This window comes from Pantherophis guttatus, chromosome 1, assembly GCF_059756535.1.
Source record: "Pantherophis guttatus breed Tessera chromosome 1, ASM5975653v1, whole genome shotgun sequence".
NCBI classification, from domain to species: Eukaryota; Metazoa; Chordata; class Lepidosauria; order Squamata; family Colubridae; genus Pantherophis; species Pantherophis guttatus.
Genome location: NC_142063.1, coordinates 94,487,896 through 94,501,811, shown reverse-complemented (window position 1 = coordinate 94,501,811; position 13,916 = coordinate 94,487,896).

Sequence of the window (13,916 nt, the reverse complement as noted above, 5' to 3'; positions counted from 1 at the left end):
GGACCTTTTGTATTTGCAAACTATAGCAAAATGCAACCCTATACTATAAAAACATCTTTCCAATTCTCTAAACATTAAATGTGAGCTCTGCAACTAGTTTAAAAGCTCGGGTAGAATGTCTTTCCTATCTAACTGTAATTACAGGCTTTCTTCTATTGCTTCCACAGCAGCTGCCATCTGTAGAAGTTTGAAATTACTGGATTTGGAGGGGATGGTAATGTTTCTCACTTGTCCTTCTCCTCCCCAAAATAGAAAGTAACACAAACACAACAATGAAGATGTATGCTGTGGAATTTTAAGCTCCAACTATTTTTAAAAAAATCACATTGAACCCAATCATTTTCTTTTACTAGCAATACTTTCTCATCAACTCTGTGATGAGGATTGTCGTCAAGACTAAGCCAACACATGTTTTAGGGAGAGCTGCTACTACTGTCTGCTCTTGCTATTGTTCACAAATTTGCTCTTCTTTCAGCCATGACTCAAGGTATTCAATGTTCTTCCTTCAGTTCTTCCTATAGGTTACAGCAGGGGTCTCCAACCTTGGCAACTTTAAGACTTTAAGACTTGTGGACTTCAACTCCCTCAGCAAAGCTGGCTGAGGAACTCTGGGAGTTGAAGTCCACAAGTCTTAAAATTGCCAAGGTTGGAGACCCCTGGGTTACAGGGTTGCCTGTCCTCTCTCCTTCGATTAGACTTTGTTTGGAAGGATGCAAATAGTGCTGTGCCCCCATAACAAAAAGGAAGTACAGATACAGTGAAATATTGGGAAAGAAGCCATCTGATCTGTGAAGCAAACTAATTGGATCCCTGCTTTACTATGTTATCTCTGATTGCCAACAAAACCGATTGATAAAGATATGTTTTAAAGTTTGTGAAACCTGGGAAAACTGGAAATGAGGTGAGAATGGAAGAAATGACATTTTATTTTCTAAACTACTCCAGAATAGCATAGTTGGCCAGTTCATATGTGAAATACACTTTTGTTTTAAACTTCTTGGGCAATGGCAAATTCTTTTATTTCTTTTGCTTGATATTCCACCCAAGATTGTTTATACTATGTTTCTTATGGTCCTTTCAAGCACTTCTTCTCCCTTGCTTTCTGTAGTCTGTATAAGACCTTGCTTAAAATGATTTAGTGACACAGAAATTTCAAGTCTTTCCAGCATTCCTTAAAAGAATAGTGAAGGACACAATCCAATTGTCACTGTTTAAGTAAGAGTCAACTACTCTTCTGTTTTGTAGATGTCTACTAAATCCAGTTAATTATCTATGCAAATGCTTGTTATTGCTCTAGGTGATTTAAGATTCTTATTTTTTTAAAAAAATTAAAACTGAAATTTCTTAAAATAGAACCTGAGAATATACAAATTCCCCATAGACCCATGCTGAGAATATCATTTTTAAAGGCCAGAATAACATCTTACCATCTAAATTGTTACAAGGAAAATACTCCCAAATCCAACTGTCACGTATATCTAATAACAAGGAGATCAAGACCATTTCTCATGTATTCCATTGCAAATTCTGAAGGGATATCAGGCCTACTTATATTCTACTCCTAATATGTACCGTACATTTCCAGGAAAGCCAGATTTCTAGTCCCACCTTAGACATAAAGCCAGCTGGGTGATCCTGAGCCAGTCACTCTCCCTCAGCCTAGGAAGGAGGCAATGGCAAACCACTTCTGAAAATGCCTGTTTACACCATCACATTCAATCTTTAGTTGGAATCTATAGTAAAGAATCCACCTGGCATGGCATGTTCCTTAAACGCATCCTTTGCAAAGGAACATACCACCTTTCTCAAAAATTGTTTATTGTACATATTTTATTGAATAGGATATTGGTTGAGTTTACTCATGTTATTGTCATAAACCATGGTTTATAAAACCATGGTTTTAGTTAACACACCATTCTATACCAAGTCTAATGTATCATCTATAAAGTTTGATTCTATCATGAGACATAAAGCAGCAGTATGTTTTATTCAACAAACTTCTGAGAAATGAGAAGTTACAATAGGTAGCCTCATAACACTTTTCAGAATTTTTTTTTCAAATTGCTAAACAGTTCAGTTCTTTGCTACTCGACATTCAAACCATCTTAGAAAAAAAGGGGGATACCATTTGTATTATTGTAAAAACTCTATTATATTACAGTACATGTCATGAACCTCTCTCTACCTATCAGATATTTCAATTCTCCTCAGTGCAGATCCTTCTGTAATTCAACAAAAAATGATCTATGGAGCAGACATATTGACAACACCATCAGAAGAACAGGCACAAATCCCTGATGAATGTTAGATACAATAGGTAAATCCATTTTCTCAAGAGAAACGAAATGACAAAGCATGAAATGGAAAAGAAGCAGGATGATTTGCAGCCATCACTGTGACATTCTCTCTGGATATATTTCTGAGAACCAGAATTTATAGTACATTACTATATGCATAATCAGATGGGAAGAATGTTTCATGTTAAATTATTTCTTCCTAATTCACTATCACCATTTAAAATCAATTCAACAAAGTATATTGCCTGACCTCTTCAAGAGGATGTGTGTAACTCAGGTCCCCTTCCTTTACTATTTTAATAACTTGATTTGCAAACTTGGCAGGAACAGGGTTAAATCAAGTTATTCATGAATCAAGGAGAAATGCATTTTAAAGGTAAATATCTATAGGGATTCTCAGTCATCCAAGTCATGGTTGTCCCATAGATGCTTTTTTCCAAGAGGCAACTGGGACTTTCTTGGTTGTTGTTGTTTTTTAAAATCCAAGAAGCTTCTTGAATGAGAAGTGAAACATTTTCAAAGAAAAAAAAAATCAAGAAAGTCCAGTTGCCTTTTGGAAAAAAGAACCTTTGGTATATTTGAAAGGTAAAATTGCCTAATTTTTATGTAATGTATTTGCTTGCTTAGTTACTGCAGAAATACCATATTTTTCGGAGTATAAGACACACCGGAGTATAAGACGCAGCTTAGTTTTTTGGGGGGAAAATAGAGAAAAAAAATCTGCCTACCAGGTATTCATCTGGCTAGCGTCATTAGTCTGGTTAGCTTCAGCACATTAATTTGCTGGTTTTTTATCCCCTGCTTGGGGATAAAAAACAACTTCTAAGGCACAGCTGAGAGGAAGCAGCAATGAGAAAAGCAGGCAAAGCACAGGGGGAGATTGCTTCACTCAGCTAGTGCCTAGTTAGGGCTGAAAAAAAGCTCCTAAAGAACAGCTGAGAGTCAGAGCAAAGCATGGAGATTGCTTCACTTGCTAGTGCCTTGTTAAAGCACAGTGGAGAGTCCAGGGAGCAGGCAAAGCTGGGAAGATCGCTGGCTAGTGCCTCATTAACGCCTCGTTAGGGCTGAAAAAAAAAGCTTCGAAAAAGCTACATTTGGAGTATAAGATGCATCCAAATTTTCAGCCTCTTTTGGTGGGGGGGGAAGGTGTGTCTTATACTCCGAAAAATACGGTATGTAAATATGCTAGGGAATCTTTTGCACATAAAATGACATTGCCATTCTGTCATAATCCCTAAGGTGAATCCTCTTAGGAAAAAGTTAGGGGAGGGCAAGGATTGAGTAACGAGACTCCAGTCTTGCCAAGGCCTAGAATGGAGATATTGGTAGAACATCCTCCATTGTATTGACTCTCCAACCTTACACTTCAGTTCAATATTGAGACACAAGTCTTATTCCATTGCCCCCTAATTATGGCAAAAGAATGTGTCATCAATGTCTTCATTGTCACATTCCATCCCCAGCCCATTAGCGAGGCAGCCTGGAATCATCCTTAGTTGTTGTGATAGAAGTGTGTATTTCTTTCTCCCAACACAAAGCTTGCCATGTAGACAACCTATGGCACCTTAGGGAAATGATGAATTCATGATTTGCTCAGATCTAATTAGCTGCACAGGCCTGCTACAGGTTCACATACTCTCTCCATCTAATCCTTAGGCACTGCAACTCTTTTGGCATTTGTACTGGTGGTAAGAGAACATGTAGAACTAACTTATAATCCCTTTCCTTCTCCCTTCCTTCCTATGAACATGAATGCTGTCTCTCATGAAACATACAGTAGGTCTTCTAAGAGACAAGATATTCAGATGGCCACCACACTCAGAAAAAAACTTTTGAAGTATTCCAGCTAATTTTTCTAAATATTCTGCCAACTTTTCATGAGCAAGAGAGAAGAAAAACAGTTCTGGGTTCATCTGTGCCCTGTTCAGAGGGTTGGGAGGGTGTTGATTCATCATTTGGAGCCCTTGTGTTATTTCATTGTATTTCACCTCCTGTTGTTTCCAATTATGTATGGAGGAAACAGCAGAATGGCAACAGATGAGGTTAACTGGAGACCAGCTCATTTCACTCTGAAAGACCAGTAAGTCAATTCTGATGAGATAGGCAGCTATATAAATTGATTAAATAAATAAAATAATAAGTAGTTTCAGATCTCATCTGCTGCTGATCACCTGATTTAGCCTTCCATGAAATACGTGGCAAAAAAAATAACATATTTGACACACCTCACAGCTATCAGTAGATGCTGTCAGCTTAAGGTGAGAAACACCAGTACATCTAAGGATGATTTATAGCTGTCTCATTTATGAGCTGGAAATGAAAGGATAGCAATGTCATGGGAATATGGCAAAAATAAGTTGTTGCCAAGGCGTGTTTGTATCTTGTTGCAAGGGGAAAGAGGCTATGAGACTACATAGGCTCATCCTAACATTCTCTGCCCTGATTAAAACCTGGCTCTTTTTGAAACAGTACTTTTTCCTCTCTTTCATTAGGGACTTCAAGCTCTAAATGTAAAGCTTTTCATAATAGTCCACTAATTACAAGGACATTCATTATTTCAGTGCATAGATTGTATTCACACTACATGCTCATCCATGGGTTACTCATTTTAATCCACTTCTCTGGGATAACTGCATAACCTCCTGAATTTAATTCCGCTTGGTGCCTTTGATACAGAATTTTATAGAAACCAAACCAGTTTCAAGTCACATCCCATCTTTCTTTCCCAGAAATAAACACCATGCTCTCTAATGGATGTTAGCCAAAAAGGTCATATTTTTCAGGTTAACCCCCTTGATTGGGCACCCAATCAATTGGGGTGGGGGGGAGAGGAAAGGAGATTTCTGAACACTTGAAGCAAAATAAATGTAATTGGGTAAGTGCCCCTTAAATGCTAGTTGCTCCTTTCAAATCACACACTTCCTGATAAGTTTGAGGAGAGCTCTCCTTTTGCATCATCAATGGGTAGTTTTCAAATATAAAACAATCACAGTAATGGCAATTAAATAAATTGTGTATGGCAGCACTTACATCTGTGCTTCCAGGATGAGCTAAATCATGGGTGTCAAACTTGCCATGTCATGTTGCTGTCATGTGACATTTTCCGATGTTTTCCCCATTCACAGAGCTGGGGTGCGCGTGATGCATCCAGCCCGCGGGTCACCAGTTTGACACTCCTGTGCTAAATCATCAAGGACACTGACTAGGCTAGGCTCAGTCAAGAAAAAACCTATGATTGTGCCTTGGTGCTGGTCTACTGAAGATGTGCAGATGTCATTTGCCACCTTATGCTTGCTTGTGCTTCGCTATATGGCGACAGACTGCTGTGAACTGTGGGGAGGGGTAATGAAGGTGAAAATGCTTTGGGAAACAAAAGTAAGTGCTGTATCTCCTCAAGACACTGCCTCAAGGTCATCCAGCTGGAAGAAGGAGGCGGGCACATACCAAACTATGCTTGGACTGACTATTAGGAAAACATCTTGCCTGAACCTGATTGGTTACACTGGGTTTAGGGGGCAATAAGAAAAGTTAAAGGAAGAAAAACTAGAACTTAGGGACTTTGGTACACGATTTTCAGTTCTGGCTTTGCAATACTGCAATGCACTTGATTTCTAATAAACAATGCCTTTCTCAACAAATGAAGTCAAGGATCATTTCTATTTAGAGAGCTACGTTGTGGCAGGTCTGACAGCACAGACCAAAAAAAGTGTTAACCAACAAAAAATAAAATGATCCGGTTGAGATGGAAAGTACTTGAGCCCCAGAAGTACTTATTAGCTTCTGGCAATAGCTGAAGGGCAATAAGGAGGGAAATAAAGCTTATTACGATTAAATATGGATTCCAGAAACATCTTTAGCTCTGAAATCTGTCTTAACTAATTGTACTTTATGCCACTTCTCTATTTCTATCAACATCTAAATGACCGTCTAAAGGGAGCTAGAACAAACGCAAATGAGTTATTTTCCAAAATCCATAAAAGAAATCAGGCAATAAGCATTAAAATGATATGTCATGTTTCTCAGAAGACACACATACATACCACACTAGTTTTGAACAGTAATTTTCTCTCCCTAGAAAACCAAGGGACCTATAATTATCAGAAAGATGAGATAGTAGCACTTTCACAGATGTGTGGGATTTGAAGATTATGCTGGGTATCAGTCCCATAATTTGATATCCGAAGCTGATGATCATTGTCATGATTCTTGGAGAGAAGCCAAGGCCAGTGGAAAACCCATATATTTCTGTAGGACATTCCCTCCTCTGTAAAATTCATTGTAAACCCAGCAATGAACTATTTCAGATGCATAAACACTGATATGTTGGTGAGTTAAATTCTAGAGAACTTGGGTCAGCACCCACATTATTAAAAAGTGAGATTAGCATTTCAGTGGAATAAAAGAATATTTGTTGAGTATTTCAGAAAATTATTTATATATTTTCTCAGGGTAATTGTGAGATGGTTTACTTCCCTTAAATGTTTACTTTGCTTGATGGTAGCAGCTTTGTGGCAGTGTAATAAGGAGATCATTTCAATGAGTATTTAGTATGTAATTTCTATAAGTATTATCAGTGGCTTTGTTGGCTGCTTGCTAACAAAGTTAATTGCCTTAAGCCTATTTATTCATATTAGAATGCCTTCAAATTTTCTCTGAAGTAGTCTCAGCTCACCAACACCGAGAATAGTTTTGCTAGCTTAATTTTGATTCTGTATCTTACAGGCAGGCTGGTTCTTTAATTTTTTTCACATTGCTAACTCCACACCAGCTTGTCATCTAATCTCTCACCGAAAGCATCTTGTCTCAATGTTTCACATACAGGCACAAATATCCTCTGCTGTTCACCTGTACAGGGTAGCGTATATAAACCAATTCACCATGTTGTTATACAGTATTTTAGAAATAGAGTCTGCAATAAAATGCTTCAAAATGGCTGGCATTACTTTAATCCTAGGATAGCTGCAATTATTATTGACAGTCCATAAGGGTGTGCCATATCACGGGTGTGTTATCGTGGATTATTTTCTGTTACTTTTAGAGCAAATATTCTGGGCAGAGATTAAGCATTCAAAGTGGTGCTTGGGCTGGGCATTAGCCTGCAGTGGATGTGGTGGAATGTAGTCTGGATTCCAAGGAGTGAGGAGCTGAATTCCAGAAGAATAAGAAGCAATGAAATTCAGATAGTTTGGTTAGGAGGAAGATGATCAAGACACCTGCACCCTAGAAGCACATGATGTAAGTACCTTGTTTTAGTTTGGCAAGATTTTTGCTTATAGGTTAGGAAACTGCTTAGAAGTAACTCAGTATATCTTTCTTGGTTTTTGGAACCTGACATCAATCAAACTATCTAAACTTTGCTGTCTCTGGCTCCTCTCCATTGCAGTACAGCCCCTGGAAATCCAGACTACATTCACCACAGTGGATGTGCTCTACACGCTGAGAATATTCAAGAATAGTTCACAAATCGATCAAAGTTCATCTTCTTGTATATCCTAATTACACCATCAAAGAAATAGAACATCTGAATCTCCAGCTATGGATCTCCCAGGAACTCACTGGGATATTTCTTCCAACAATCCTGTTAATTTCCCTGAGAAAGACCTTATTTTGATATCCTGTTCTATCTCCTTTAGGAACCTGGTCCAGCAACTATGAAATTAGCTCCCTTCTCTTCATCTCAGTAAAAATAGATGGTCTTTAAAAAGGTTTAAAGATTTTTTTTTTATTTAATTAATGGATTAGTATAGCAATAGGTTATTCCACCCTATTGGAATATATTGGGCTCAGTGGCTAAGACACTGAGCTTGTCGATCAGAAAGGTCGGCAGTTCTGCAGTTCAAATCCCCCTTAGTACAGGTCTCCTGTGTGAGCAGGGGGTTGGACTAGATGACCTCCAAGGTCCCTTCCAACTCTGTTACTGTTACTGAACTGCTAGATGCCCTCAACCCACAACCATAGGATTATATAGGACTATCACCCTATATAGCTGATAGTCATAGGTTAAACATTGGATTTAAGAGAGAGGGGGAGGGGGAGGGAGGGACAGAGAGAGAGAGAATGAGACTATCCCAGGCATTGCTGTAAATGTATTATTGATATTTTGATCATTTTATTGGTAATATATAGCTACTGGGCTCTAAGCTGGTTTATAATTATTGTTTCGTTGGGGGATTTGGTTTGGTTTGGTTTGATCTACACTGTGCTTTTATAATGTTGCATTTTTGTTCATATAGATTGCTAAAAGTATATCTCTGGTTGGTTTTCAACTGACGATGATGGACTGATAGAAAGAAATGTTCAAACATACTAAAATTATCAAGGTACAAGTCCCATAAATGTTACAGCAAGAAGTTCAATTAATATTGTTAAAAGCAATTTCTAAGGGAAAACATGAAATGAATTCTTGTCCTTTTTTATGCTGAGTTGTGCTAGTGGCAAATAGAGAGACATTATATGATTTCACCTTATGTGACATTTGTATTTTAAATCCAATTCTCTGCTATGCAAGGGTATGTTTTTCTGAATAGTTTTCACTGAGGGAGCTGCAGTACAGCCTCTATTAAGAGCTTTCTAAGTCACACTCTGATAATTTCAGATTCTGCTTAGAAAACTCCCCACTGTATTAGAAGTAGGCATCATACTGCTAGTCATCTTTTAAATGAGCCTTGTTCATTTTACTCTTCTATGAAAAAAACAAAAGCATTCAGGAATCTAAATTGACTTTATGGTTTCTGGGCTGGTACTTTAAATCAATAAAGCAAACTGGCTTTCTTTTAGCACAACTAAAACGATAATAAGAATAGGACACCACTAAGAAGTTACAACCATTTCAAATTCTCTCAGCAACTCTGAAGTAAAGGCCTGAAGTGGTCACTAAAACAGAAATCAGTTCAATCTCATGCTGCAAAGTTTTGGTAAAAAGACATTTGTTGACTTGTTTATTGCTGTTTTGTTCCATTTTCTTTGCCGTGGATGTTTTATTGTATTGCACTGTTTTTATTTTATTATTTTATTTTATTGTTTGATTTAGAATACCATGGATATTTTATATGTTTTATAGAAAACTCTCAAGAGTCCTTCTGATTATGGCAGGCATATTAACAGAATAACAGAAAAGAGTTAGAAGGGACCTTAGAGGTCTTCTAGTCCAATTCCTTGCTCAAGCAGGAAACCCTATACCATTTCAGACAATTGGTTGTCCAATCTTTTCTTAAAAGCCTCCAGTGATGGAGCACACACAACTTCTGGAGGCAAGATGTTCCACTGTTTAATTGTTCTCATTGTTAGGAAATTTCTCCTTAGTTCTAGGTGGTTCTCTCCTTGATTAGTTTCCACCCATTGCTTCTTGTCTTGCCTTCAGTGCTTTGGAGAATAGGTTGACCCTCCCCACTTCTTTGTGGTAGCCCCTTAGATATTAGAACACTGCTATCATATCACCACTAGACCTTTTTTTAATTAAACTAGACATAGCCAATTCCTGCAACCATTCTTCATATGTCTATGGAGATTCTCAGTCATCCAAGTCATGGTTGTCCCAAAGGTGATTTTTCAAGAGACAACTGGACTTTCTGGTTTTTCTTTGAAGACGTTTCACTTCTGATCCAAGAAGCTTCTTCAGCTCTGAAGAAGCTTCTTGAATGAGAAGCAAAACATCATCAAAGAAAAACCAGAAAGTCCAGTTGTCTCTTGAAAAATCACCTTTGGGAGATTATTCATATCTTTTAACCTTCATTCCCCTAATCATGTTTGTTGCTCTTCTCAGTATTGTTTCAAATATATTTCAAATAAATAAATGGGATGAAAATAATGTCGCTACTTCCAATGACATCATCATGGAATTTTATAGACAATCAAATATCTGAACAGTGGTCTTTGACTTCTCAAATACTACAGCTTTTGCAAACATACATATTGAGGTAGACAGAAAGAGATATATGTGAACATTTTGACATGATGGGAGTAAATTATTAAAAAAAAAGCCTAGTAAAGCTTGGAAAATTACAAATAACAGACAAAATAACAAAGACAATGAATCCCCATCTTATTGGACCATTTTGGGAGAAGGAGGTATCCATTACTTCCAAATGATCATTAAATCTGAAAGTACATCATTGTTATAATGTAGGTCATTTGCAATGATTATACTAATGCACAAATGAAATAAATTGCCATGCCTATCATAAAATCAAAGTAAAATTAATGTAATTTTAACTGCCTTGTCTGGAGTACCTCAAATGCAATGAATTTGTCCATTATTGGGGAGGGGGGGGACATGTCTGGGTCGAAATCTGGTCTATTACATCTGAAGTTTGCTGAGTGTCATCGTGTGAAGAACATGAAGAATACTGGGACAAAAGTGAGATGATCAGAATGGTATAGAGAATGTCAACAAACCTGGCAAAGAGACAGGTTGAAATGTCAACAATAAAACTTTCTCAAATTGATGTAGAAGGCTGATAACTAAAAGAAATTGCTGCGTAAGACTGGAAGAATGAAAAAAATAACAATGCCTGTATTCCCATATGGAAAGGTTTATTTCAGGCTTACAATAACAAAGACAGTTTGCTCACAACAAATGCCAAATCACGAAGACAGTTGGAAATTCACAATGAGGAACAGTGTGAATCAAAACAGCAGAGAATGCTATGAACACTTACAGTATTTAACAAAGTATTGGGTTTTTTGGAAATCTATATGGCTTAACCACCCCATGAATAAGCAATGAAACCAGTGAGAAGTAAGAGGGCCAGTATAGGCAATTTTTAACTAGTATATGCTCAAAGAACGATGTTCCTTCAAAAAGGATGTAGCAAACCACAATATAAACTCTCAAAAATGAGACAGTAATCAGTCCATTAATACTAAGGGACAGTTTTAATATGAGCTCACCTTCTCTGGTCACTGTGACAAAGTTCCTAAATGGTGAGAAAAAGGGAAGGAGGGAGGGAGAGAAAGAGAGAGAGGGAAGGAGGGAGGGAGAGAGAGATGCCAAGATCACTGGTTGCTGCCATCTAATTTAGATAAAATTCTTCAGTGTAGCAATTCCAGCTCTTAAAGAAGACAGTGGGGCACCCTTTCCTCAAAGGGCCATCCTTGGACCCAACTGTGTTAGATAACTTTAGTCCAGACTTTGCAGTGAGTTTGCAGATGGACTGTAGCACTGTGCGGTATAGGAGGTTGCCCTTGAAAACTGTTCAAAAACTACAAATGAACCAGAATGCATCAGCAGGAGCAATAATCGACAGGTCACATCATGCCCATGTGACACTAATATGACCTTCAGTGAGTACCAAATGGTTCCTGGATGCAATTCCAGGTTCTGATTTTCACATGTAAATCCTGACATGGTATAAGGCCTAGTTTATTTCAGGGATCATTGTAGTGGCAATGTGGAAGACCACTGTTATTTCAAGGAGTTTAGCGACATATTTTTATTTCTCTTTCATATTAAGAAAAATCTAGAACTTTAGAGCTCATTCTGATCTAACCTGTTTGTTTATTGAATAAAGGAGAAATGGGGGATTTTCACATACTGCAGCTAAAAAGCTATGAAAATCTCAGTCTTTCCCTTCCCATCCCAGAATCATATGCCACCCAGTCAAGTTCAGGTCTTGCAGCTGATGAACATAGCAAGACCATGAAGTCATGGTTCCAGGATTTGATTAAAAATCCTGGGTTGGTTATTGTTTGTGGGGACCTTCTGCACAAAACTTAGGACTGGGGATTGTGGAAATTGTCCACCCTTCAAAGAGGTACCTCTGCTGTTGTTATTAAGGAGCTCCTGGTAGGTTGTAAGACATTTGGGTATCATCTTGCTTGGTATGTATACTTTTTATGTCATGCTTTTAAATCTGTTTGCTGTAGTTAAACAATAAAGCTTTAAAATTTATTTGGTAGTGTGCTTATTGTCTCTAGATCCAGAAGAACCAATTCAATTGCCTAGGCACCCGATCATTGTTCCGATACTTTGCAAAACAAGCATAAGTTTTCTGCCTATCTTCTAACATCTGACAGAATCTTAATTGACAGGACCATTCAATCAATCAAATAGAGCTGGAAGGGACCTTGGAGGTCTTCTAGTTCAACCCTATCTCACCCCCACCCCACGCTCAAGCAGGAGACCCCAATTAAGCAATGCAGAAATCAGGAAGGTTCTCTCTTGTGGTATCAGCTCTCCAAAATAGCAGTTCCCTGTTCATATAATTTGTGTAATCCCCACCTTATTGGCATTTAAACATGGCTCTTTCCCTAATCCTTGAGATACCATGCTTGTCTGCCTTTGCCTCTGCTAGAGATGAAGAGAACTTGGTTGTTGTTCCCGCTGGGTGGCAGTGCCTATTATTAGATTATAGTTGATATTATTGTTTTTGTATATGTATTGCTGCATGGAATCATTTGGGATTAGCTGACCTAGAAATGTGATTAATAAATAGAGATGAAGGAAAAAGGAAAATGAATTCATCCATTATATTCATATAGTAAAAGCCTAGGTGAAGAGAAACAATAGATACTAAATGATATTCTGATGGTGCTAACTGAAAAAAAAAGAGTATTTGAGGGATGGAGCTCCATCCACAGAAGATCTGACTGTGAGTAGTTGTTGTTTGCTGGAGTTAAAATGAAGGTGACTGAGATTCACATTTGTAAGTTCTGCAGACATGTCATTTTAGGACAATATCTTTTCAAACAGGGTTCCTGTCATTCTGAATAAAAGCCAGCTGAGGGCTTTTAAGTCAGGCTTAAATACATTTACAGAAATGGGGATCCACTATGTGGGCTGACGAAGCCAGGTGATATGGATTTTAGCAGCCCAGATATGATAGCTATAAAAATAAACCAAAGTGGGTTTTTTAAAACCTGGTCCAAAGTTGCTTATTGCTAAAATATTCCTTATGTTGCTAAATGCATCAGGTTTATAGGGTAACCCAAAAAAAACCTAAAAACCAATACACCTTCTAAATATCCCAAATTCAGGGCTCCAAGTCTACACTGTTTGATAAATAAACAAATAAATGGATGAGGTAAAGCAGAGACCTACAATGGAATAACACAAATGTTTGCTACTTGTTTCATTTATTTTATTTTTTTTAAAAAAATCCAAATTGCAATGTGCTAATATGTAAAAGTACTGGCCTCCACAATTCAATCAATGCTACTAAATGGATAACCGAGGCCAATTGTATGAATATTTTACTAAGTAATAATAGATCATTTGAGCCAGACCTATATTATATAAATAGCACAAACTGGCTCTCCTCTCAAAGTGAAATTCCCAACATGCAGATTCTAGAGGACAGTTATGTTCAGAAAAACGTAATTGATGGTAATAATGAATAACCATTTTAAAAAATTAAGCAGTAGCTCTACTACATTTAAAAGGAATGAGATAATGTCCATACTGTGGTGGTTGCAGTGGTTCGCAGTTTGCAGTTTTGTAGGTTAACTCTGCCCACTATCAGAGTTCGATTCTGCCGGCTCAAGGTTGACTCAGCATTTCAGCTTTCTGAGATCAGTAAAATGAGGACCCAGATGGTTGGGGGCAGTATGCTGACATTGTAAACTGCTCAGCGGGTGCTGTAAAACTCTATGAAGTGGAATATAAGTCTAAGTGCTTTTGCT